This window comes from Rhinatrema bivittatum, chromosome 2 (genome assembly GCF_901001135.1).
Source record: "Rhinatrema bivittatum chromosome 2, aRhiBiv1.1, whole genome shotgun sequence".
Lineage (NCBI taxonomy): Eukaryota > Metazoa > Chordata > Amphibia > Gymnophiona > Rhinatrematidae > Rhinatrema > Rhinatrema bivittatum.
In genome coordinates, this window is record NC_042616.1 from 796,403,523 (window position 1) to 796,431,409 (window position 27,887).

The following is a 27,887-nucleotide window of genomic DNA, read 5'->3' on the forward strand; positions in this document are numbered from 1 at the left end:
CTATTGGTCCTTCACTGTCCCTTCATGTCAGTGAAAGGACCAATCACCTTTCAGAAAGCTGTCCGTTTTCTTAACTGGCAGACAACCGCCGACAGCGGACCTCTCTCAGGTGCGCAATCGTCCCTAATGCCTCCTTGACGGTGCGAGCCCTAATTTAAATATTGCATCGCGCCCCCAGGAGAGGTGCCTGGGGGCGCGTTAAGAAAGCGGGCGCTGAACACTCAGCGTCCCTTTTTTGCATCGGCCCCTAAGTATGGACTGGAAGGTTAGAGTTTTTCCAGATGCAGCCAAAGCTACCCATGAGAAATGTAAACAATTTGTTTTGCTAAGATGGAGAGCCACTCAGATTGGAGCCCTCTTTTGGTTACATCTCCCCTATAGGCATATTGTAAAATACCTTTCTGTTAGATATAGATTTTATGAACACCAGCTACTAGTGTGACCTTTCTGAGCATTTACAAGATCCCTCCAGAGGCTCCACTCGTGTTCCCACTTGTGTTTGTTTAAGCCCCTTAATGAAGTTGCTGGCAATGTAACAGATTTCTGCTATTCTTTTTGTCAATAAACACATTTCTTGGAATTAACGCACTCCTTTTCCCATATAAGTGGGGACTGGTAGAATTGATAGAAAATTTATTTTTTAAAATTCTATTTTCAGTTGCTTGTAGTATTCTTTCAATGCTGATGCACACCAGATTTATTTTCTTGGAAATATATTTTGAAAATTATTGAAGAGAAATTGTTTTTTTTTTGTTATTTTTTAAAGCAATCATCTTTTAATAGGTCTAGCCCTTTAAAATGAACACTTCTCCATATTTTCAGCAGTTTGCTTGCATTTTCCAGCTGTTTCAGCTTCATCCTGCCAGCACTTTCCACAGATAGCTTAGAATCCATTTGGCATTTCTGAGTCTCTCCTCAAAGCATGCAAACCTCCAGGAAAAATTCCTGAACGTCTCCAGCATTTTAATTCCGAAGGTCCTTGGTCTGCCTTTCACTCACTCTCCTCTGCCTTTCAGTCTCCCACCAGCGCAGTGGGGAGGCAGCTAGAAGACCTCCTGCTTTCTCCTCCCACTCCTCTGGCTCTCAGGGCCAGCCTGGAGTGGAGCTGGAGTATGATTGATTGTTAGGGGGGAGAGGAAGGGAAGTGGGCTCTAAAGCGAATCTGGAGAATGGTAGGTTTTTGGGAAAGAGGGTAAAAGAGAATGGTGGGTTCCTTTGGGGAAGAGAGTAAAAGGAATGGTTGTGGGGGATTTGAGGGGAAGTTAAATGAGAAACTTGAGGGGGGAGGGTGTGTAAAGGAGGGGGTTTGGGTCTGATATGGGAGGTGGTTAAGTGAAACAGGGTGTGTTGGATGTTTGTATATTTGCCCTTGGGATGTAGGGCAAAGTTGAGTGAGGGGTGCAGGTGGGAGTAGAGGAAGATTGAGCGAAGGGATCTGAAAAGTTGTGGGGAGGGGAAGTGTGAGTGAGTGTGCAGGAGGGGTTGGCGAGCGGGGAGTGAGGGAATCCGAGGGGCTCTGAAAGGTTATGGGGAGGGGAAGTGTGAGTGAGTGTGCAGGAGGGGTTGGTGAGCAGTGAGTGAGGGAATCCGAGGGGCTCTGAAAGGTTATGGGGAGGGGAAGTGTGAGTGAGTGTGCAGGAGGGGTTGGCGAGCAGTGAGTGAGGGAATCCGAAGGGCTCTGAAAGGTTATGGGGAGGGGAGGGGAAGGGTGAGTGAGTGAGTGTGCAGGAAGGGCTGGCGAGCGGTGAGTGAGGGAATCCGAGGGGCTCTGAAAGGTTATGGGGAGAGGAAGTGTGAGTGAGTGTGCAGGAGGGATTGGTGAGCAGTGAGTGAGGGAATCTGAGGGGCTCTGAAAGGTTTTGGGGAGGGGAAGTGTGAGTGAGTGTGCAGGAGGGGTTGGCGAGCAGTGAGTGAGGGAATCCGAGGGGCTCTGAAAGGTTATGGGGAGGGGAGGGGAAGGGTGAGTGAGTGAGTGTGCAGGAGGGGTTGGCGAGCAGTGAGTGAGGGAATCCGAGGGGCTCTGAAAGGTTATGGGGAGGGGAGGGGAAGGGTGAGTGAGTGAGTGTGCAGGAGGGGTTGGCGAGAGGTGAGTGAGGGAATCTGAGGGGGATGCAGGGGTTAGTGACAGGATCAGAGGTGGATGTGCTATGGGGTGTGAGTGAAGGAATAGAAGGGGTTGTGGGGTGTGAGTAAAGGCGTCTGAGGGGCTGTGCTGTCTGAATAAGGATATTGGAGGGATCTGGTTTTATTTTTATTTATTTGATTTATATTCTGCCTTTCAGCCCCTCTAGAGCAGATCACATTCAGGTACGGTAGGCATTTCCCTGTCACCAGTGAACTCACAATCTTAGGGCCTGATTTTCAAAAGCATTTACAAGCTTAAATCTGGGGTTTACATGCTTAAATGTAAGTGGGCTTTTGAAAATTGCTATGATATATGCCATTGATTTTATCAATAGATTTTCCCTGTGTTAAGTGCACTTAACATGGGTAAACGTTTTTTGAAAATTGCTGACAGCATGTTACATTTACATGCATACTCCTTTGAAAATTCACCTGTGAGTTTGTACCTGAGGCAGTGGAGGGTGAAATGACTTGTGCAAGAAGCAGCAGTGTGTTGCATTTGGCCGGCTATGGGCTAACAGCATGAACCGCAGCCCTTACCTCCATTCCTGGGCCATCCCCACCATCGCCCGACACAGGGAAGCCCTGTCGGGCCGCTGCAAGCTCTCCAGTGCAGTCAGAAGCTGCTGGACATTGCCTCTGAAGATGATGGCACCAGTGCTGCCCTATAAAAAGGGCAGCCTCAGCATCAGGCCCTGAGGACTTGGGGATGAATGCAAAGATCTGTACTCTGCTTTGGGATCTCAGATACTCACACATCCAAAGTTTCATGGATAACCAAAGTTGGAGCTTTCCATCTCTTACATAAAATAGGAAATTGCAGGGCAATGTGTGGGATGTGGTGCAGCGTGAAGGACATTAAAGCCACATGGATGTTTCTAATGTCACCAGAGGGATGTTCAAGAAGAAAAGAGCAACATAGGACATGCTTTGGTCACATAAGTGCTGATTCATCCATTTGACCAATATAAAGCAACCAGAGGCATTTACTGCAGCTATTCTGGCAGGTTATGTAATCAAAATATTTACTATTCAAAGACTAATTAACGGTGAAAATGGTGATAGTGAAGCATAGTGGGCCCTTCCTGCTCTGAGCTTCATAACACATTAAGCTGCTCATTAAATTCTTCGTTGTATAATGGTCTTCTACTGAAAGGAATGGCAAACCGCACTGAGCATGTGTGGTCTGTGATGTCATCATTATTGACTGGCAAGAAGGTAAAAATGCCTACCCACATGCCAATCTCTTCCCCACTTCATTTGCATATTTTATGAAACTTTTATTCACCCCAGTCCCTTAAGAATCAACGGGGAAAGCATTACGCACAAAGAACAACTTATTTCTGTCACAAAACAAACCAGCAATGCAAACTGCAGCCCAATGTGTATGAAAAGAAAAAAAGTTCTACTTTTTTTTTTTTTATTCTGCTTATTCTCAGCTGTTTTATCTATGAAGGGACAATTTTCACAGGCCACCAGCCATACACCTTTCCCTTACATACATCATGCAATCTTCTAGGGACAGGCATTCATTTGAAACAAAGATATTTTTTTGAATGAAAAGGGCTATTTTCAGTTCGTTCCAAATGAAATGAACTGAATGAGTGTATCCAAAAACAATGAAAGGTTTTGTTTGTATTCATACATGAAAGTTTATGCATGCATTGCATAGTTGCGCCCACAAAAAAAGCTCTTTGTGCGCACAACTAAAAACTTTGCACAAAAGTTTCTGACACTGAAAAAAACAAAAACAAAACAAAACAAAAAAAAGCCCAAATGAAATCCTCGCTCAAGTGAACCAAAAAGAACTGAAATGAAAATCTTTGGCCTGCATATCCCTACAATCCTCAGCCCCTGCACTGTAGGTATGGGCTCACTTTCTCCCAACTGCCTTCCTCACGAGGGGTGCACTGGCCACTGGAACCCCCAGTTCTCGCACGTAGTCTCCAATATTATATCACCTACTGTTAGGCACCCCGGCCCTCGGCGAGCGCAGCCGGGTCACTTCACCTGCAAGAGGTCCGTTCTGGCTTCCCCTTTCGTCGCCGCCATCTAGGGAGGCCTGTTGCCGTTGCAGTCTGCTCATGGCACTCCTGATGCCGCCGACGCCGGAGCGATTATCAGGTCCTCTAGGCGTATGTGCACCTTGTCCAGATTTAAAGAGCCAGCGGCGAGAAAGTCCCCGCAGCCCGGGATGATGATGTCAGGCAACTCCTCCTCGCCTTGGCAACTGGTCCTGCTCCTTGTGACTGATTGTTGTCTTCTTCTTGATCCCGGCTTCGCCTGCTGTTCTCCTGCTTCCTGCTCCGTATCCTGTTCCTGCTCCAGCTCCAGTCCCAGATCTTGTTCCTGCTCCCATCTGCCTGATTCCTCCTCCAGTCTCTTCCTCGCTCCCCGCTTCCTTGGATTCATCCTCTGGCTCCGACCCTGCTTGTTTTCTGGATTCTGCTTGTCCACTGCCTGCCCTGGTCTTCTGCCTGGTTCATCGTCTCTGCTTGTCCTCTGCCTGCCCTGGTCTTCTGCCTGGTTCATCGTCTCTGCTTGTCCTCTGCCTGCCCTGATCTTCTACCTGGTTCATCGTCTCCGCTTGGCCGCTGCCTGCCCTGACCTTGGCCTGGCCTCCACTCCTCCTAGCCTGCTGCTATATCTTCTGCCTGCTGTCGTCTGGTTCGTCGCCTAGAGAGGCCCGCGCCTAAGTCCTGCTGGCCCTGGCAACCACGGGCTCAACCTGAGGGGAATGTGGGCAGGTATAGGTGAAGATCTTGTTGGGTCTTCTCGCTCTGAACCGCCTCCTGACAATGAGGACCGCCAGGGGCCTCCCCTTGGTGGTAGCAACGGCTCAAAGATCCACCTTCCTTACACTTACCCTGCATCCCCAGCAGTCATGCCATAATAGAGGGGGTACTGTCTTCCTACATCCCACCCTGCCACCTTCTATAACACCGCCATCAGACATATTGGCTAGTGTATTGCCTTCGAGTAGATTTAAAACAAAACAAAAAACCCCAATATATTTGGATGCTATTCACCTCTTAGAAGCCAAAATTGCTGGGGTGGAGGGGGTGAAGTGAGTCTGTAGTTGATTATGTTATTTAAGGACCATTTGGCCAACTCAATCTACCCAGTTTCCCTGCCCATTCTACTCTAGTTCTCATCATCACTCTTCCCTGTCCTTACCAGAGCCCTGTACAATAAGGCGCTCTCACAGCTTATAGTCTTACAAGTCTATCCTTATCCTTTTTGTCATTAGCTGGGAAGTTTAGCCAAAAGGTTTTTGCCACCCATGTTGGGCAAATTGTGACTTCTTCCAAATTACACCAGAGAGTGCACCAAATTCCTACCATGGCTCCCTGCTAGTTGACCTTATCCCCTGCCCCTGGGATCTTGACTGAGCAGTACCACTGCTCAGAGCAAATCAGTTTTGTGACACTAAAGCACCCTGTATGTAGATGACGGCTGGGCCACGGGGCCCAAGTTTTGTGACCTTGGACTAAGAAGACCTGTTGATCCTCTGAGTAAGGTGAAATGCTTGTGAGGGGGTCAGCTGCCCAAGGCCTAGTTACTGGTTCTGACCCTTGGAGCACTCGTCCTCACCCGGGTGTCTAACAAATCCATCCTGCACTGCCAGACCTTTTGCAAGACAAACCATGGGGTCCAAGTGTCTGGTTTGGAGCAAACCTTTTCAGCTTTTGTTTGCTTGGGTATGAGGGGATGAAAGAGAAGGGACAAGGAAATGGGGGGGGAGGGGGTGTAATGAACCCTTCATCTTATTAAAATAATGGCCAGTCCCCATCGAGGCAAAATGACCCTTTGTTGTGTTTTAAAACCTAGTACCTGGCGCAAAGGCATTAACGGAACTGGAGCAAGTACTGAGGGACAAACCGGAGCGGTGTTGGGATAATCAGGACTGGTTGTCGCAGTGATGAATCCTTGTAGTAGCCGAGGCTTTGCAAGCACCACTGCAGCTGCAGGAGATTCTTTGCAGAGTAGGCTTACAGATTTTGGAGGTGAGAGGAGGGGGAGCCAGGCCTGCTCTTAGTCAGGACCTATTTCCAACTACTAAGGGAGTGAAAGCAATAGCATAGCACAGCATTTTAATGTATGACCTGCCTTTCCACCCAGGGCAAGGTACCACGATAACACAAGTACATCATAAAATAACAAGAAAGCACCTCCTGAAGGTTCAGTGTGGATATCTTGAAAACCCGACCGGCTTAAGGCACTCGAGGACCAGACTGGCCTACATTAGAACATAAGAACATAAGAACATGCCATACTGGGTCAGACCAAGGGTCCATCAAGCCCAGCATCCTGTTTCCAACAGTGGCCAATCCAGGCCATAAGAACCTGGCAAGTACCCAAAAACTAAGTCTATCCCATGTTACTGTTGCTAGTAATAGCAGTGGCTATTTTCTAAGTCAACTTAATTTATAGCAGGTAATGGACTTCTCCTCCAAGAACTTATCCAATCCTTTTTTTAAACACAGCTATACTAACTGCACGAACCACATCCTCTGGCAACAAATTCCAGAGTTTAATTGTGCGTTGAGTAAAAAAGAACTTTCTCCGATTAGTTTTACTCCTGCGCCAACCTCTCTTATTTGTGACCACATTTCGAGAGCTGCAGTTCCTTCATCAGGTGAAATCTAAACAGGCTGGGGTAATTGCAGCATGTGTGATGGTTGGCCTTTGTTTCTACATATCCAAGGGTACTAACATGGCAACCACACAGCAATCCAGGAACGACACGGGTTGTGCCATGTGTATGATTTCACTCCGTGCATTTCAGTGGAACGGGAAAGCTTTAACTGAAGGTTTAATTGGGGTATTAGTCACAGTGTTTGCACTTTCCTCCGGGAGGAGGGGGTGGGAGTGGGGGGGATAGGATCCCTTGCTACAGATGCTTGCACTCAGGTAATGATGTGGGAAAACTCTAGGAAGCTGATACTGGGTGTGTGAAAGCCTCATTTACAAGTTGTTGGCAAAATCCAAAACACCCACGCTCCAGATCCAGATTGAAGATAAAGACATCCTAATAGCAATTAGCAGGCTTGTGTTCACAGATGATGCATAGTTAACAAGTGTCTTTTATTTGGGGCAGATAGATATTGGGGCCATCCATCTGCCACCTGTGTTTTCCAGTTAAGATGGTTATATGGCAGTGGGATGATACAGGTACAGTGGATTTTGTCCGGAGATAGAGAGATGAACGAGGCAATCCCTTCAAGGTCCCTCCTAGTCCCGTTTATCTACGAGTCCATAAACCACCTGAACGTTGTTGGACAGGTGGCTCATTTCCCACTTCTGCTAGTATTGTGCCCGTAAAATCTTAGGCCTCTTCTTCCTGATGTTGGAAGACGGACCTATTAGCTGGTTCAACCCACATACCTGGCACTGCTCTTCACGTAAAATAAATGTACAAATCCAAGAATAACAGAGAGACAGTGAGGAGGACCGCAGCTGCAAAATCTTCTCCCAAGTCCTGGATCGTGCGCGGAGGGTCAGTTTTCAGCAGACCAGCGAGAGCTATTCCCCTTTTTCCATGGTCAGTAGCACACATACAACACTCCTCTCCTCTCCTCCCTCCTCAATTGCCTTTTCCTTTCTTTTATTTCTTGCCCATAAAAGAATTCCTATTGGTTTTATGAAGATTTGAAGTACTGTGGTTCCTTCTCATCTCACTCTGTCTGAAGCTCACATATCTTACTCTTCCATTCACCCCAGAGACGACAGGTTGTAAGTTGCCAAAAGCAATATGATTGTAAAGCAATTGAATACGGCTGGATGTCAATGAATTATAGATATGTTCACGTAGATAATATTAAGCTTAGGGCTTCAGATTATAGGTTTTAACTAATAAACCCGGATGAAATATTCCTGATGCGAAAAAAATAAAATCTGTGTTTATTAGATAAACACTGGGAAAACACCACTTCCCCTAATACTCTCTCAACCCTCCTTTGCTGTTCCTATAATTTAGTTGGCAAATCAAATCTTCAGGTGTTTCCTTTTTGGTTCTGATTTCTATTGAATTTCTGAGAAGATATTACACACAGAAAAATGGTTAAAATTTAGCACACCTGTGACATCACTGAGCTGTAGCGCTCCGACCTTAGCTACTATGACATTCCTGCGTCTTTCATCAGGATTCCTAATTGAGTGGCTTTGCACTGCATTGATACATCTCATGCCTATGGCAAGGGTCAAGCTGGGAGAACGACCAGGAAATGGAAGGCAAAGCTTGTTTAAATGTGAGATATTTATGCTTAAAGCTTTTGAAAGCTCGCACTATGAGGCTACATATATATATACATATACCTATATACAGGTCAGCTTCATGGACATTCATAGAAACATATATAGAAACATAGAAATGATGGCAGAAGAAGACCAAACGGCCCATCCAGTCTGCCCAGCAAGCTACGCACTTATCAATTTTTTTTTTCCTTTTTCTCTCCCCCACCTGTTACTATTGGCTTCCAGTACCCTCCGGCCCTAATTCCCCTCCACCCCACCACCAATGTAGAGAGCAGCGCTGTATCTGCATCCAAGTGAACATCCAGCTCAATTAGGAGTAGCAACCGCTGTAACAAGCAGGCCACACCCCTGCCCTATACTCTTACCCACCCCTGTTTTGTTTTTGTTTGTTTGTTTGTTTGTTTGTTTTTTTGGAGATGGCAGCCCTCCATCCTTCCGCTCCGTAAAGGTGGAACACCAACCACTGGCCACTGGCATCCCGCTCCGTGAATGCCTCTGTGGCATAGGGGAATAAGACATAAACCACTCCTTCAGAGACTCAAATCTGAAGAACGGACCTGTGTGATTGCAACCCTCAAGGGCTGTTTCTCTTTAAGAAGCCTTGAGAGAGAGAGAGAGAGAGAAAGAGAGAGAGAGAGAAGGGCATGACGCATGCTCAGTTGGATGCTGTTGCTTTCAGCAGCCATGCTTATGGGAAATACGCATGCTGAGTAGCTGGAGAAACTGCACACAGAATAAATGCATATAGCCGGGGGGTGTCTGAGTCCTGCCCAGATCCCCGGAAGAGGCAGCAGATTCATGCTATCAACAGGTAAGCTGCAGTGGGGGCTGAGGCCAGTGGAAATCTGAGAGGGTTGCAGGACTCCAGTTGTGGAAGCTTTTCTTTCAGATGGAGTAATGGACTCCTAAAAGCTGTGAAGCCAGAATATGCCTAAGGAAGACAATTACTTCAGGAATTGGACCCCCCCCCCCCCCCCTATCAAGGAAGAAAGTTACACGTAACAAAAAGCCTGAACTCCAAGGAAAGGGACTGTTAAAAAAAAATCATAAAAATAATGGTAGGAAAATGATCTTTTGCATTCTTTAAATGAATTCTTCATTTGATAAATATTATTTTCATGGCAGAATGAAGAAACAGCGTTCTCCTTTTCAAGTGTAAGTTACAGACAGTTTTTTTTTGGTTAAAACAAATAACTGCTTCTCCCTCTCCTGGGTTTTCCTGAGAAGCTGGCAAGTGATTATAAGGGGAATAATGAGAATCCAGACCCTGGAACTTTCAGTCTCAAAAGCAGAGTTACAACATCATCCTTGGACAGCATCCTTGCTATCCACATGCCCAGTTGTTCAGTGAATGCACTTCCTGCAGAGGCTCAATGGATTAGCCAGCTGGCTACACAAGCCAAATCTTTAGCTTTCAGCAAAGGCGCTAGTTTTATTCTGGCCCTTTCAGACCCCTCTGTTCATTTACATTTTACTGCCAACGTTGGAAAAAGGAGGAATACGAAATAAGTGTCCATAAATGTATCCCTGACGGTGAGTATCTAATCCTTGCTACGTCGGTGAAAGTGATGGCAGCTGGCGTGGCATGATGGGGGCCGGCCAGAAATACAGCATGGCCAGCCCTCACATTGATGTCAGGGTCCCCCTCATTGTATGCACGGACTGTGAACCGCTACATTCAACACATAAAGGGTGAGTTTTAAAAACCAGACGCGCGCATTAATTAGGGGATGTGCGAATATGTCGGGTTCGCGTGCGCGCAGAGCGGACTTTTTAAAGCCGCTGAGATATGCGCATTATCTCCTGGAGCGTGCACATCTCGAAAATGTTCTAAAAAGTGGGCGGGGAGTGGGTGTGGCCTGGGCTGGGCATGGGGATTTCAGGGCAAGAACCCGAGATGTGAGTGTAAATGAATATGCGACCCGGTGTGCGCCGAGGCAAATTTACTTCTGTTACGGACGACGTGTAATTTAAAAAATAAAATAAAAACAAGCAGATCCGCGGGGTTTCAAGGATCGGGGATAACTGGAGGGAGTGAAGGCTATTAATCGCGGGGGGGGGGGGGGTAGGAAGACATGTCTCTTAACTGAGAGATCTGGGGACAAACTGGTAAAATCGGGAATAGCGTTGGCACGCGTCCCTTTTAAAATCCCCCCGGTCTACATGACCGAAATGGCATTTGTGCGCACATGTGCTTGCCCGCTAAAAATTTGGTACAAGTGCACACGGCCAGGCTATTTTAGAACATGCGCGCATAGGTTATAAAATGGCCGCCTCTCTGGGTGCCCGCCGATGCACGCGGGGCAATGTGCGCCTGTGCGCCAGTTTGAAAGTTACTGGCCTTCGGTGATCCGGTCCTTGTGGGCGCGGTGGCCCCGTGTTCTCCTCCCACATTTGAAGTGCACCTCCTGGGTTGACCGTAGTGGTGCACAGTCCTGCACGCACACTCGCCCATATACACATACGTCCACTAAAGCACAGCAGATCCAGCAGCACTCGGTGAGGTAAAGAGGACCCGTCTAGGGAGGGAAAGGGTGTTTGGGGCATGTAGAGGGAGGTGAACGTAGCCGTGGAGACTCGGTAAGGATGCTAGTGGAAGAAGCCTGAGGGGGTGATGATGGCGGTGGAGATGGGGACCTGGAATGAAAGACGGTGGAACATTTTGACGCCACCTAGGGCTTGAACCAATGTTGCACCAGCCCCGGCTACTTGGCACTTCAAAATCTCAAAGTGTTTAAGTTTAGATCTTTATTTTTTTTTTGTTGTTGTTGTAGATATCTCGTCTCTGCTGCACCTCCAAACAATAATTTTTTTTGGTCTGAAGTCTTCCTCATGGTGCTCCCACATGTGCACAAGCTCTGAGGGTGAAAAGGAAAGAAAGATCATGGGTTCTTACCCGAGTCTGGTCGCAGAGATTCACTCCCAGCTCAAGAAATCTCTCGACGATCGACAGCCTGTTCTCTCTCACGGCAATCATAAAGGGGGTTAAGCCAGACTCCTAAATGTGAAAAGGAAGGGAGAGTCAGGTTTCCGCAGACAACATGACGATTGTAACAAGAAGTAGAAGAGCTGAGATTTAGGTGCTCGTCATCCAAATAATATTCCTCCCCTCCCCCCCCCCCCAAAAAAAAAATCATTATAGCCAGAGCAGAGTTTCATAAATTTGTGCTGGCGACTCCACAACCTCTTGGATTTTCAGGCTATCCCCAATGAATATTCATGAGATAAGTTTGCATATGTATGTAGGCCCCACCCCAATTTCTGGGTGGCTGTGACAGATTTCAGTATTCTTTTGGTTTTTTTTAACTCTTTATTTATACAATTTAAATTTACACAAAACAGAGTATCCGCCTGACAGAAAACAGAGCATTACGTATAGTAAGATTCAAAAAGAAGCAAACACCAAGCAAGGAAGAAAGGACGAAACAGAATATCCTCTTCCAAACCCACAAGAAGTAAGAGGGAGATCATTCCACTCTAAAGGTGACATCCATTCAAAGGAAAAACGGTGACAGACAGAGAGAGAGAGAGAAAAGAAAGCAAGTATGAAGCCACTAATTATACCCAAGCGTCAAACATGTTCTGGAGCAGAATCAGCCTTCCTTGGAATCAAAGGCTGGATGGGGTGGACCATAATTTTATCCAGCACATTTAAGGTTAATCCCCAATTGGACTGTTTCCTGGCTGGGATCCAATCAGCATGCAGCAGCCTGCGTGGATCCTCATCCAATCCCAGGAACCCATAAGGCCTCCACCTTGCAAGGATTCTCATGCAATCAGGAGTGAATTCATATCTGAGGCGTGCGACTGTGCTGAGGGAAGGCAGCAGTGTTGCCAACCTCACTTACTCCCTGCGAGTTTGGGCCTTTTTTTTTTTTAGTGATTCCCTTTTGGGGTTTTTTTTCCCAGTTTGCTGGTTGCTTCTTATTGGCCGTTTTTTTTCTGCCAATCTCGATTTTTGGGGGGCTTGGTGGGCGGGACTTGTGCCCTGCTGTTGCTATGATTGGTTGCTGCTGCCAGATGAGGCCTGTCTATAGCAGGCCCACCCAAAATTGTTGCAGCAGCATAGCCAGCCAGAGCGGCAAAGCTCACAGGAGCAGGTGGGCAGATCCCACATGGCAAGCAACAGCCTCCGGGTGACGAAGGAAGCTTTTATGCAGCACCGCAGACCTGAACGCTGAAGGGAGTGTAGCACTCAGCTGGCTACAGTCAAAGAGAAGAGGTATCAGGAGGGGAGGAATGAGTGTGAGGGGACTGGAGACGTGCTTAGAAGGGGAATAAGAACGTAAGAAATTGCCATGCTGGGTCAGACCTAGGGTCCATCAAGCCCAGCATCCTGTTTCCAAAAGTGGCCAATCCCTGTCACAAGTACCTGGCAATTACCCAAACACTAAGAAGATCCCATGATACTGATGTCTGTAATAGCAGAGGCTATTTTCTAAGTCAACTTGATTAATAGCAGTTAATGGACTTCTCCTCCAAGAACTTATCCAAATCTTTTTTTAAACCCAGCTGCACAAACTGCACTAACCACATCCTCTGGCAACAAATTCCAGAGCTTAATTGTGTGTTGAGTGAAAAAGAATTTTCTCTAATTAGTCTTAAATGTGCTACTTGCTAACTTCATGGAGTGCCCCCTAGTCATTCTATTGTTCGAAAGAGTAAATAACTGATTCATATTTACCCATTCTAGACCTCTCATGATTTTAAAGACCTCTATCAAATCCCCCCTCAGCGATTTTTTCTTCATGCTGAAAAGCCTTAACCTCTTTAGCCTTTCCTCATAGAGGAAATGTTCCATCCCCTTCATCATTTTGGTTGCCCTTCTCTGTATCTTCTCTAGTGCAACTATATCTTTTTTGAAATGTGGTGACCAGAACTGTACACAGTACTCAAGGTGCGGTCTCACCATGGAGCGATACAGAGGCATTATGACATCCTCCATTTTATTCACCATTCCCTTCCTTCCATTCTGTTTGCTTTTTTGACTGCGCAGCACACTGAGCCAACGATTTCAATGTGGTGTGAGGGGGCAAGAGATGTGCTTGGAGAGGGGGGGGAACACTTGTGAAGGACTGGTGTTTTTTTTTTAATTTGTTCTACACTGCTTTTGATTTCATATAATTTTTTTTTCTCCTGTGTTTTGGGCCTGTTTTTTTTGGAACCTAGTGCTTGTCCTTTCATGATAACCTGGCAACCTTGGAAGGCAGAAAGACAGAGGAGGAGGAGGTTTGCATGGCTGCTTTCCAAACAGTTGGGGAGTGCTGGAGTCAGGACACAAGATCCTGCAACCCTACGAGTCTTAAATAAACTGCCAAAATTAGACCTCCTGTGGATTTCCTTTGCCCGCAAGACAGATGGCAGCCTGAGGTGGGAGCCAAACTGTTTAGCAAGCGGATTGAAGGAGCATTGCTGTGGGGCGTCAGTTGTCCTAAAGATGAAAGATATCAGCTTATACATTAGATAACTTGAATTAGAAATCGGAGTTTTCTAAAAGAAAGGAAAAGTGCACCAACTAGAGCGCGCTCATTTATGTTTGGTTTTTTTACTCAGAACTACAGTTATGCTGTTTTTGGGACTTAATATATTTTTATTTATTTTACAACAAAGACTTTTGCGGTTCCAGACAGAACTTTTAACCCTCTTGGTTTAGCATTGATTTATCTGTATTTATGTGAATCATATTTCTGCTATTTCTATGGTGGATCACATTCCTTCACTAAAGTTGTGTTGAACTATATACTGTGGGGGTCAGTACTCAAATCCATTTGCTAATTTTGAACTATGACCGGTTTAAGTTATCCACCTAACTTTTAGACTTGCCTCAGAGCAGGTCTAATATTTTCTGGCCAAGTCTTTCCGGGTAAGTGGTATCCCTATAATAAACTCTCCCAAAATTGCAGGCCTCCTGGCCCCCATTCCCAACCCCTCCCCCACCACAATTAATCATTCAAATTCCTGCTGCTAGAGCCCCACCCCCAACCCCTGCAACACAACAAGACCCCAATAATGCTGCTGGCCTTTCCCCCATCCCTCCTCTCCCTCCCCGGAGAATTGAAAACTATGGGCCCCTGCACCCACCACGCTATTCACCTCTTCCCCCCCCCCCCACCCAGTACCTCAGTCAGGCCTGGGATCACAGAAGGTAGGTTACCTCTAAGAGGCCTAGCACATACAAATTGATCTCATGCATATTCATTGTGGTCGTCCTGAAAATGTTTCCCCACAGGACAGGCACCTTATGCTTCTCTAGAATGGGTTGCCTTGTGCCTGTGCATGTTTATTCTGGATCATCTCAGCTGATCTGCCGTGAATAGGGGTGCTCAGCCGTTTGAAATGAAATAGGAAGTGCCAACGATATTTCCTAGTTCGTTTCCTTTTGGTTTTAAAAAAAAAGATAGGAAAAAAATCCACAAAATTTTAAGTTGTTTTTTCCTATCTTTGTTTTTTAACTGACCAAAAAAAGCAACATTTAAAAAAAAAAAAAAAATCCCTGAACCCGTCCCACCCCTTCCCTTTTAGTACAATATTGATCCCCCCTCCACCAGCTGAAAACTCTCGCCCATGACCCCCAAGACTCACCAGTATTGCCCTGGTGGTCTAGCAGGGGGTCCCGGAGCTCCTGCTCCAGGGCTGGGGGCTGCCATTATTCAGAATGGTGCCAGCTTCTCTCTGCCCCTATCTTGGGACAGAGGCTCCTGGTGCCATTGGGCAGCCCCTGTCACATGATAGGGGCAAAGGGCTGGTGGCTGCCATTTTTTTCAAAATGGCACGGGCTGCGCCGTATTCCAGAAGGTGGAATATAAATTAAAAAGCAAAACAAAAAACATGATTCCCTGTTCTGGCTAACATTCTGCCAGGAAGGATTCGCAGGGACATGCAGACTGCAAGGCAGCTTATACTTTTCCTTCCCTACAACAATCTATCCATTCATCACCCAGGACCGTAACAATTTGCCTTGCCGATGACCTGAGTCCTGGTCCCTGTTCTGGGAACATGTTGCCCTCCTCCTAGAATCTCATTTTGGGGGGCTACGGTCCAAGATGGCAGCTAAGGATGAAACGTGTGCATGGCGCTTCCGAGATTGTTTGTTTGTTTTAAGGGATGGATCCTCTGACCTTTGGGCCCCAAGGTGTATGGATGGTATATAACCAAGGAGACACTTGATACAGGATTTTGGTGTTCCAACATAAAGTCTTTTACTAAAACAGCTCAGATCAGAGACTTGCAATTGGCAGGTCTTTTAGCAGGATTAATCCTTCAGCAGGCACTGTTTCTAATCCTTGCTGTTACACCCTCGTGGAATCTCCTTAGCACCTTTTCCTGTGGTTAAGGCTTCCCTTGGACAGATGCTGGGCTACCTGAGTCCCAAGGATCCTATTGCTTACATGACTTCCCTGTGCTTGAATCCTTATCAGGCACAATTTTTTCTCCTGGACTTCTGAATCCGCGCAGCGGCTGGGCAGCTCTCTCTCCGACTCTCCTTTCTGCAGTGCTGTTTACCAGACACTCACTCCCTTCCTGCGGCTCCAGCGAAGATCTTTGTTCGCACACTCGGATCTGGGTCCTCTTTCTCCCATTGAAAGACAAACCCAGGGTGAGAGGTTAACTCCCTCACAATGGGGTTACTCCACTGCTGGATCCCCCAGGAGCAGTACTTACAGAGCAGCATCAGAAACGTCATCAAACGGGTATTTCTGGTGTCAGCCTCCATACCCACTCCTGGACTCTGGCGACATTGGAGATGGAAGGCAGCAGGCTTTCCCTCTTCCTTAAACTCCTGCGGAGAGATGAGAGACTGGACTTCTCTCTCTCAGCTTCAAACCCTCTGAACACAACCCTCTCTTGGGCTCCACGGACTAACGCCCTGGATCACAGCCTTGTGTCCACTCCTCGAGGGGAGCGCCATAGTGAATGGTTCAGTACATTCACTACTCTGACAGTCTGAATATGTCCTCCGTTGGGAGGAGCATGGACCTTATTGAAGGAACCCTAGGGCACTTTGCAAAAATAAATAAATAAATAAAATATCAGACTTACTTTCAGGAAGACTAAAATGTTATTGTAAAGTGCCTCTTTGGGACCCTGGCACGATTTAGAGGCCTATGCACTATTTATTTATTTATTCGAAAGGTTTATATTCCGATCTCGGCACAGAAAAAAAAAAGCCCAAGGCAGATTATAATAAAACCATAAATAACTAAAAAAAAAACCAACATACAAACAGAACAAGAACTAACAAGCCTACTCACTTAAATAAAAAGAACATGCACGCACAGCCATGCGCATGTTATAAAATCCGGGGTCGGCACACGCAAGGGGGTGCACACTTGTGCGCCTTGCGTGCGCCGAGCCCTAGGGGAGCCCGGATGGCTTTCCCCGTTCCCTCTGAGGCCGCTCCGAAATCGGAGCGGCCTCGGGGGGGGGGGGAACTTTCCTTTCACCCCCCCAGACCTTCCCCTCCCTTCCCCTATCTAATCCACCCCCCAGCCCTACCTAAATCCCCCCCCCCACCTTTATTATTTAAGTTGCACCTGCCTCCGGGCAGGAGTAGGTTGCACGCACCAGCCGAGTGCCGGTGTGCGATTCCCCGGCCTAGCAGGCCTTCGGAGGCCTCCGGCCATGCCCCCGCCCTGCCCTGGACAGCCCCGGGACATACGCACATCCCGGGGCTTGCGTGTGTCGCCGAGCCTATGCAAAATAGGCTCGGCGCACGCAGGAGCGGGTTTTCGGGGTTACGCTCGTAATATATGCGCGTAACCCTTTGGAAATCCACCCCTAAGTATGTTTTGAGTGCTTTTCTGAAAGAAGTTAGGCTAGCTAGAGCCCTAAAATCAACTATGGCCTTATGGCCTGGATTGGCCACTGTTGGAAACAGGATGCTGGGCTTGATGGACCCTTGGTCTGACCCAGTATGGCATTTTCTTATGTTCTTATGTACAACTCATGAAATCATTTCATTGTAAATGTTAAAAACATCATGTAGCCCCGTCACACTTCCAATCCCTACTGAGCCTTGATCCACTTATTGCAGGGTTGGGGGACACTGGCTCTGTAATAAGACACAACAAACTTGCAGGGTCCTAAATAGGATCGCTCTTAAAATAAAACAGTCCACATTCCAAATGTCTTTTTCCAAACCGAGAACGGATTTTACTGAAACGAATACAGAATTCAGCCTAGAAAAATGGAGACAGACCAGAAATGTGAAATCGAAGCAGGAAACAGTTCCTTGAATTCAGACATCATACGTGACCCGGCCTTGCCTGGCACGAGATGTAACAGTATATCCCTTGGTATTTTTCCATCACAGATAGTGGGAACGAGGCTTTTTGCATATTTTGCATCCTCCCTTTAATTATTCCCCACCTTTTTGTGGGAAGGCTTCTGAGAGCTGGAAATGGTCCCTGGAGCACCCTCCGATTTCAGAGGAAAGGAGAGGCTGTAGTGGGTAGGAGAAGGAAGGAAGGAGTAGGAGCTTTGCTGATGGTCATTGCCACATCCCTGGAGGTTGGTGATCGTAAGGAAGAGAGAGAGTTTTTGCTGTTCATCTTGGCCAACTTAGAGTGTGGATTGCTGAAGAAGAGAAGACCATTTTTTCCCTTTTGAGAATTTTGTGCATTTTGGCTAGTCTGGAAGGAAAGGCACCCCCCCGCCCCTCCTCCAGGCTCCAGAAGGGTTGAGTCATTGATCTTTTTGCCCAAGTCGCAAAAGAGAAGGCAAGGGTGAGAAGAAGAAAAGATTCTTTCCAGTTCAGCGGGATCATCTGGAGCCGGGTTGGAGCCTAAAGAACTATTTGGATTTCTGCAAACTGTTTTGACTTTAAAAGCTATTTTGTGTGCTCGGGGATTTTTTTTCCCCATCTTTTTGCCCATCTTATGCTGGAGTTGCGTTCCAGCTACCCTACCCTCCAAGGGAAGGGGTTGTTGAGTATGGTTGGTGGTGCAGAGGAGCAGAGACCAATTAGGAGGAACAAAATGGACAAGGAAACCATTATCGATCGGATTCTTATATTTTTTATGCTGTTTCTAATTTTCACTGTACTGGGTTGGATTTTTATTTTTAAACTACAGAATAGACTTTTATTTTGAACATATTTTGGACTCTCAGTGTTGTCCTTTTATTTTCTTTTTGGTGTTTGGTTTTGATTTTTCTGGTGAACAACTATTCCTTTGCTGTATCTGTTTGCGGTTCCTCCTGCACCTCCTGAGCTATGGTAAGCACCACCGCCAGGCTCCAAGAACTAGATTTATTCACCACGACAGAGGCCAAGGAAATAAAGAGCCTGTGAAATGGTTTTAGAGACAATGGAAGCTTTGGAATGGTCCCAATTTGTTTCTAAACCCATTCATAAAGTGGGACATATTCTAGACCTAATTTTTGCCAGTCCAAAAGGGCTTGGAGTGGTCGGAGGACCATTCAGAGACCACCATTGCATTGGTGGTCTCACAGAAGCGTGCAGGTTCAGTAGAGGGTCAGGATCTCCAGTCTGCCTAGCAGGGATGTCTCACCGCGAGGGTGCACATTCCTTGTCCCGTGCTGGGGAGTGCTCCCTAACACTCCCTTCCATCCTCAGCGCAACAATAAGCCCCCACCTTTTTGTTTAGGTCTAGGAAATTAAATATAACTGGGATTAGAAATTTGATTTAAGAGAACATTATCTTATGTACTCAGCTGGGTGAGAATGCTTCGGCATTGCCGCCACTCCCTAACAAGCCTCGGAGTTGGCGGTGGGCGGGCGGTGGGCAGATTGTAGGCAGAGTCAGCCCTCATAGTGCCGGCGTCACATTGTCTTCTCATACTGACCAACCCTTTAGGGGAGATATAGGCAACTCCAGGCCTTGAATACCACAGATAGGTCTGTTTTTCAGGATATATTTGCATACTATGGAGGCAGAGAATGCAAATATATCATGTATATTCATTATGGACATCCTGTAAGCCAAACATGTTGGCGGCACGCAAGGTCCAAGGAAGGACACCAGCATTGGCCTCGGGGAACGGCGCGGGACGAGGGACCAGCCCGGGGGGGTAAGTATAACAGTCTTGTGCATTTTTTATTAGGGATATCCTGAAAACCTGACTTGATTGCAGCCCTTGAGGGCTGGGACTGAACAACACCTCTGGAATGTGCACAAAAATAGCTTCAACAGTGCGTGACCACTACGAGCGTGCATGTTAACCCATAAAATGGTAGCTTCCATTTGTGCACTAAATAGCATGAGACTACAACAAAAATAGTGTAACCAGGCAGTCCTCTTTTCCTCGTGGCTAAGCCCCCTAGCCACAAACTTGTATAAAAGTAAACCTGGCATTGCTGCCTAGGAAGGACACCAGCATCTGGCCAGTCACCCTCTACAAAATCCCTGTAGGATTGGGGCAGCAATCATTGACAGCTGTTCTTGATAAAGATTCAGAACATCTGAAATTGTCTTAGGATAGAATAACCACAGCAATAATAGCAATGGTCATCACCATATGCCAACAAAGCATGTTCAGTCAACTGGCACCACCTACATAAGTGTCATCACCCCAAGCTACTTATCTCCATCTTTGCAACCATTCCATCTACACCATGCAAGAACAGCCACCTCAGAGGGCCACAGACCAGAGGTGGGAAGGCTGGAGAGGAGTGTCCAACCTTGGGTGGGAAGAGGCTGCCTTCCGATGCCTTCTCCGAAGGACTGAGGACTCAACTGTCGCAGCCTTCTCTCTGCTGCACCGCCTGTCTTGAAGGCTGTTTGCACCATCTGAGACTGGGCAGGTTACGGAACCCATTCAGGGCAATGTTTCTACACAATCATGGCATTCAGCTGGAACTTGTAGAATGGGTATTCATTTGCACTGGTTACAGCATTGTGCCTTATACAATGTGCAGTGCAGAACAATGTTGGAAAAAATGCATTTTCTTGTCTAAATAAGTGCCCAAGTGTGTATTGGTTTCTCTCTTCTGTCTTTCTCTTGCTCTCCTTCTTCTCCCCTGTCTTTCCCCTGTTTTCTGCTCTACCGTGATATTTCCCATGCCCCTGTTAAAGCCTAATTTGCATGTTGCTTTTCTTCATTTATACATGGGTATGCACTGATTGTAGAGCGCACCCACTAAAGTCTTTTGACCATAGTTTAACATGCATGCTAGGACTTTAGGAGGTAATTTTCAAATGAGTTACGTGCGTGTATGTAACAAACAAACTATTGTAGCTTCAAAAGCCCACTTACTTGTGTAAAACCCAATTATAAGCATGTAAATCCTTAGTCTGCTGAAGAAATAGTTCAGAAATGAAAAGTATGGAATGTGATACAAGTCTCTTTGGTAAAATCATTATGGCAAATAAAATGGAGTAACTTGCTCTGTGGAGGAGTAGCTTAGTGATTAGAGCAGCAGGGAAGCCTGGGTTCAAATCCCACTGCAGCTCCTTGTAACTTTGGCCAAGTCACTTTACCCTCTATTGCTTGAGGTACAAAGCTCAGACTGGGAAAAGGAAAATATCTGAATACAATCTGTTTTGAAGTGCTGAAAGGTGGAATATAAATGAATTAGATCATCTCCCCCTCAGGGTCCCTGATTTATCCTGGATAGAATGTGAAGCCTCCCTGGGTGAAACCGTAAACATGGCGTCCTCCTCTCTCACTGCTGGTTTCCCCCTTCACAGTACCTGGAATCTGCTGTTTATCTTCAGTCTTCTCCTCGCCATCTTCTCTGAATCTGCAGGGTACCTCGTTGTCTGTCTGCTGTTTGTGAGCAGCTGGAAGGGTAGCTTAGATTCTCCCCTCTCGTCTTGGTGTTGATGCCAGCTGGGTATACACTCCACACCTTCCTCTGCAATTGCCAGGTTGGCAAGAGATTCCTTTGAGCTAAGGGCCACCAAGATGACCAAGAAAGCTGCTTCTCTCACCCATCTCTTTGGGAAGGAAAGGTTGGATAAACTTCTTCCCAACAAAAATAACGCAGATGAAATAACTGCAGAATTCGCTGGAGCTGCGTCACGAACCCCTAGGTGTGCATTGGGAGATAATCTCTCTTCTTTCTAAGACTCCTTAGCCAGGGCTTTGGTCCTTTACGAACAAGAGAACAGAAATGAAAAGCTTCTTCTCGCTCTCTAAATCCAAACTAAAACTCCACTAGGGGTCACTGGCTTTTCTGCAAACAGGAATAAACCAGCACAGCAACCTCTAGTGGGGGTGCGGTTGGGAAAATAGGGTACATCCCTCCACTCTACACTGCCTGACCTAAACCACTAGGCCATGCTCCTTCACAGGGACCTACACTAGCATTTTCCTTCTCTCTTTTGGAAGGCTTTGAGAACAGACAGCAAAATTTCCCATCTCAGAGGCGACAGTAAGCTCGCTTCTGAAGTAAGAAATTGCAAAACGTGTTCAAATCCAGGGAGAAAGAAAGGGATGGCATCAATCCAAATGAAAATAATCATGATTATTATTATTATTATGTCACGTGTAAAGCTCCACAACTATGCCTGTTCTGTGACGTTCATTTTCTAAATAAAATGAACACTTTACTCTCAGTTACCTTCCAGTGAACATGGATTATTTCATTCAGGTTGTGCTCTCCTTGCTCTTGACATGACTGGGCCGTGACAGTCGGGTGATGTCATAAGCAGGAGAGACAAAGCTGACAGTCGATCGATGTTTTTTTTTTGCTTTGCAGCAAGCACAAGGCTGCACTCGGACAGGTTTGCGTTTTGCTTGCCGTGTTAGAAAACTCAGAGGTGTGTAAAAAAAAAACAATTGTGCAGGAGTAAATCTCCGCAGGACAGTTGAATCCCTCCCCTCCCATGTCACCCTAAATCTCCATTTTTAATTTTAATTTTTGTTTTGGGTCACCATCATAGATGATGGACTTTAAAAACAGATTGGTTTTTTTTTTTCGAAGAATTAATTTTGCTACAGTGCTCTCGGGGTTTTCTTTTTTCTCTTGTCGCCTCTTCTTTGAGCCTACTTCTACAGATAGGCATACTCGGGCACTCTTTCTGGCAGCTGAAGGCAGAGGGGGGTCGCATCGTCCAGGGTGATGTGCAGGTCCGCTCCTTGACCAGCAGGGGTCACCACCATAGCGACAGCCATCCTAATCCTGCCCTGGATCTCCCACTACTACCCTGAGATCTCACGCTGTTAAGTTGATTGTTTAACTGTAGTGGGGAACTGTAGCTTGGCAGGCAGGCAAATGCTTTCCATGCACAGTTCTAGGCCTTTGTGGGTTATTCATTTTAAAAGGCATTTATAGACGTGCCCCGATAGTCCACTTGAATGCACGAAAATAAAGGTCAATAAACAAATATATGAAGTGATAACTTTTTATTGTATCAAGGTAATACTGAATTATATTATTGTGTGTCCTAATGATCCATACCATCGGGAGCAGGCCGAGTCTATCTTAATTTTGCCCGGTTGCCCGTAATCCTCCTTTCCTTAAGAAGTATTAAGCTGCTGAACTGAGGAGGGACATTTGAACTTTCCTATAGTACAACTTGACCGTGGATTTTACTGACTTAACTAAGACAAAAGATCAGGGAGATAATAAATAAACCATCAGGGGCGCCACTTTTGATCTTTTACCGTTTAAATCACGGAAACCTGTTTATTGCTGTAGAAATCCTGTGGGATTTTGTGACATCTTCATTTTTCACAAACTCGTGGATTCTTAAGATTCGGAAAACTGCTCTGTGAAGGATAATATCTGATCTAACCTGTTCTGAAGCAAGCTCCCTTCACAATCAGCATTTTCTGCACCAGTCTCTAGGACCTCTGTCTTGCCAAATTCTTTCCCTGCATCTCTGGAAATAATTTCACCTGTGCCAGTTTTTCTCATGTTGTGAAAAAACAAACAAACAACAAAAAAAAATGAGCACGTTTTCTGTGCAACCATCCAAAGCCTATTTCCCGTGCATGTAGGGTATTTTTAAATAATCCTAATAGAATAGGAAGCAAAATTCACAGTACAACAACTTAGTTGCACTAGGGCTATGCTCCCTGGACCTCATTCCTGCACCATCCAATCCATCAGGCAGCAGCACACAGAAGGACATGCAACCTGCCACAGGGAACTACAAAGCCTTATCTCTTGCGACTGAAATGCTCAACAGAAAAAAAAAATGTTTTTGCAGCAATGCAAGTGACACTGGTGAAGTATCAGAGCAAAGGGTATGAGTGACAGAACCGAGTGACCCCAATGCCCCTCCTCTTCCCATATGGTAAGTAAAAAAAAACCAACCCACAACTATAAACGTATGAAAAGAATCACAGCCATTTCAGAATGCCCTGAGCTGTCATGGCTTATTAGGTAGGCGACCTAAGCTGACTCTCTGATATATGAACCCAGTGTAAACTGCACTGTTTCTTCACTGAGCTGATGAAGACTGTATGGTTCCTGAAAGCTCGTCACAGATACATCGAGTTAGTCCAATAAACAAGTATCTCCTACAGCTTGTTCGGAGACCCTTATTCCTACAGGGTGGCCTGGAAACCCATTGCTAATGTAGACTGAATTTTGCACTTTGAACTTTCTCGTGCAAACGTAGGCTCCCCTTGCTTAGTAGGATATATATTAGGTTTGTAATCATAATCGATCTCTTTAATCAAAGAAAGCAATCAGAAGGCAGTATAAAATGATTTGACAGAACGCACCCTTGATCCATAAGAACCTTTTGGGGCACCTCACTGCTGCGTGGGTACCGTCTTTATTTTACTGTCTCTCAAACGAGTTTCCAATCAAGATCCTTACCAAAGTTTTTAATGTGCAAGTTTAACTCTCAAAACAAAATTCACTTTAAAGTCATTTTTTTTGGGGGGGGGGGGGGGGGCGGGAACCGTCTGTCACGCCTCGTACAGGATCCGTCCGGCACAGAGGTCGAGCAGACCCTGTGGCACAGGGTACAAGCCTACGTGGGATGCTCATGCCACACCCTCCGGCGAACCTCACCCGGCGTCGGCGGCGAATGTTACCCACTTGTTCGTTTTGGGAGGCGTCCAGGTCCCCCTTCTCGATGCCCTTCAGAGTCTGCTCCAGCGCGATCCACTCCCCCCTGCTGGCCAATTGCAGCACCTTACTGGTGGAGCCCGCGTTCAGGCTGCCGAGAGAACCCCTCCCCAGTTCCGACATTTTCCTCTGGGTTTCTTCCTTTCTTTCAAAAATAATTAAAAAAAAAAAAAGAAAAGTTTACATCCAGAGAATGTGATCTTTTCCGGTTGCGGTTCAGTTCGGGAGGAATCCCGGTCTCCGTCTTTGTAGCTTCTTTTTATCCTCCATGACACTCGCTCGCTCTTTCAGTGAAAGTTTGGGCTTTTGCTCTCTACTGCGTGATTGATGTCGAGTCTCTCGCTCTCTCTCCCCCTCTCTCTTAGTAGGAGGTAGGAATAGTTGTTTTTTTTATCCTCTCCTTATTCTTTCTATTGACTCAGCTCTTCCAATCAGCTCGCACTCTGGTTAAACTTTTCTAACTCTTCCTTTCTGTCTCTGTTACCTTGGAGTCAGCTTCTTTAGGGGGAGTGCTCTTTCATTGGTCCAATAAATAGGCAAATAGTTCAGAGCCCCAAAGCCTATTGATAGCAGACATTGTTAACTGGGTCTTTTTCAGGTAGCAGGGAATGCAAAAGACGACCTATGCCTGCCCAGTCTGAATACATTTAACTCTTTACTTTCCCTGAATTCCTCTGACACAGTTAATCTGAACTTTTTCTTCTAGCAGTGGAGAAATGTGTATAGAGATCTTCAAAAGGTGACTATGTGCCTGTGCTTAGAGTTTGTGAATATGGTGCTGTGTTGTACGCGTTATTTCTAAGGACAACAGAGGGGATCCTGAGAGGGTCAGCTGGTCCACCCGCTCTGCCCCCGACGGGCTCCTTAATCCATCTCAGACGGCTGTTTATCCAGTCTGCCCGGGATAGGGATTCCATCACCTCCCTAGGCAACTCCTTCCTGTGCTCTGCAGCTTTCAGAGTTAGAAATGTCTTTCTTAAGTCTAGGCCAAACCTCCCTTGCTGCAATTTAAGACAACTTCCTGCGCTACCCGCCTTCCCCACCCAGTGGAGGTAGAGAATAAAATGATCACCATCTTCCGTATATAACGCCCGCCTTAATAGCATATGATGCATTGAAAAACCCTCTGGGGTTACGCTCCTCATGTGAACAACAGCTAGGTACATTTGCTCAAATTAGCTTCAAACAAAACACGTAGCCTTATTTATTGTATGTCAAAACTAAAACCAAGGTTGAATGAGGAGAAAAAATGTAATGCACACAATACTTTTAAACGCATGAAGCACCAATACCATCCACACTAGTTTCAGAATTTTGATGTCTCTAAGGATATAAAGCCCGTAGCTCCAGTAACCGGACTTGCTCTGAAAAGAGATGGCTTCTGTGCATGATGCAACATCTCTTTGTGGGCTCAAGCATAATGCAGCTAGAGGTGTCGTTGGACAGGCTACACGTTTCCCATTTTCAAGATGCAAAATTATGCATCATTTTTTCTGGAGCAAAAATACCTCCATATTTTGTTATTCTCTGACAACGCCTCCCGTCACGTGCCTTGGACCACGAGCGTTGCTCAGCTCGGGTTGTATTGTATCCTAGGATGCATCAATGGGCACAGTCCGCTGTGCTTTTCTTCATCCTGGAGTCACACCTGCAGATGCAAAAGCCCTGCCATCCCTAAGAACACCTTCCCTGGGGCTTCTGGGATTTTCCAGTACAAGCTTGCAGGCGAGAAGGCCAATTTTTAACCAGCAAAGAGAGCAGACCAGAAATTAGGGGTGTGCATGGGAAAAAAAAATGTTTGCTTCGTGTTATTTCGTTTCACATTTATAGCGTGCATATCATTTCATTTTCCCATCTATATCATTTGTTTTATTTGGCTTTTAGCACATGCTATTTTTTTTTCGCAATGCATGCTATTTTGTACAAGGTGCATGATGTACTTAATTTTACATATTTAGTGCTTGGAATGGTTTAAAGAGATGGAGTGGCCAGTTGTTGTTTTTGCTTGATTGAGGATTTTTTTTTTTGTCGGTGACATTCTTTTACCTTCTGTAGTTAAGTATATGAGGCCAATGTTCTTAAATACCCTGAATGCAAAGGTTAGACCCTGAAATGTGATGCACAGGGATATAGGCATCCAGTGCGGGAGATTAAGATGGGGGAAGCTTGTTCCCATTTCCTGATGCCTATGATCGCCACATTTTGTATTATCTGCAGTTGAAGTTCCTTGTCATTTTTGGATAGTCCTGTGTAGATGGCATTGCAATAATCGAGATGCATGAGCACCCCTGCTTGCACGATTGTTTTGAGGTCACCTGATTGTAGAAAAGGGTGCAGTTGTTTCACTCTTCGGAGTCACCAGAAAACTTTTTTAGTTATTACTGCTGTGTGGCTTTCCATTGTCAATGCGGAATCTAGTATGACTCCTAGGCTTTTTACCTTACATCCACAACATTAGGTAATCTACCACCAATAAAGAGCCCAACCAAGGGAGAAACAATATGGGGCAGATTTCCAAAGGGTTACGCGTGTAACCCCGAAAACCTGCTCCTGCGCGCGCCAAGCCTATTTTGCGTAGGCTCGGTGACGCGCGCAAGCCCCGGGACGCGCGTATATCCCGGGGCTTTGAAAAGGGGCGGGAAGGGGCCGGGGGCGGGACTGAGTCCTCCGGCACAGCGGCCGTGCCGGGGGATGGTGCGCCGGCAGCTGGCCGGCGCGCGCAAGTTACGGCGTAACACCTGAAATAAAGGTAGGGGGGGATTTAGACGGGCTGGGGGGTGGGTTAGATAGGGCAAGGGAGGGGAAGGTGGGGGGGAGAGGAAGGAAAGTTCCCTCTGAGGCCACTCCGATTTAGGAGGGAAAGGGGAAAGCCATCGGGGCTCCCCTAGGGCTCGGCGCGCGCAAGGTGCACCCCCTTACATGCACTGACCCTGGATTTTATAACATGCGCGTGGCTGCGCTCGCATGTGATAAAATCGGGTGTACATTTGTGTGCGCCGGGTAGCGGCAGTTACTACCCTTAACAAAAGACATGAGGATCGCTACCCTCAATCCATAGCCTTGATGCAACTGTAAGATCGCTCCCTGCTTTGATGGTGTGAGGAGTGGAGCTAGATGCAGACAACAACCAATATGGGTCCTGACTTGTCCGGTCTGGGGTGCTGACATGCAGACATAAGGGGAAAAGCACAGGACGGCTTCTATGGCCAAGTCCCAAAGTAAAGAACATCAAGCAGCATTGTCTGACTTATCAAAAAGGCTCCTCACCCAAAAAAAATGTTGCTAGCAGTAATTTGTTATGAGTTTTAATAGTTGCTTGTTTTTGATTATAAATATTACTATCCTTATCATAAGACTTAGGGGTGGGGGGGGGGAGTAACTGCACAGAGCGACAGTTACTTACCCTGGAGGGAAACATGGGGGTATCCTCACTTGCACGGAGTGGCACATACTATACCATAAGCTTGCTGGGCAGTCTGGATGGGCCATCTGGTCCTTCTCTGCTGTCATTACT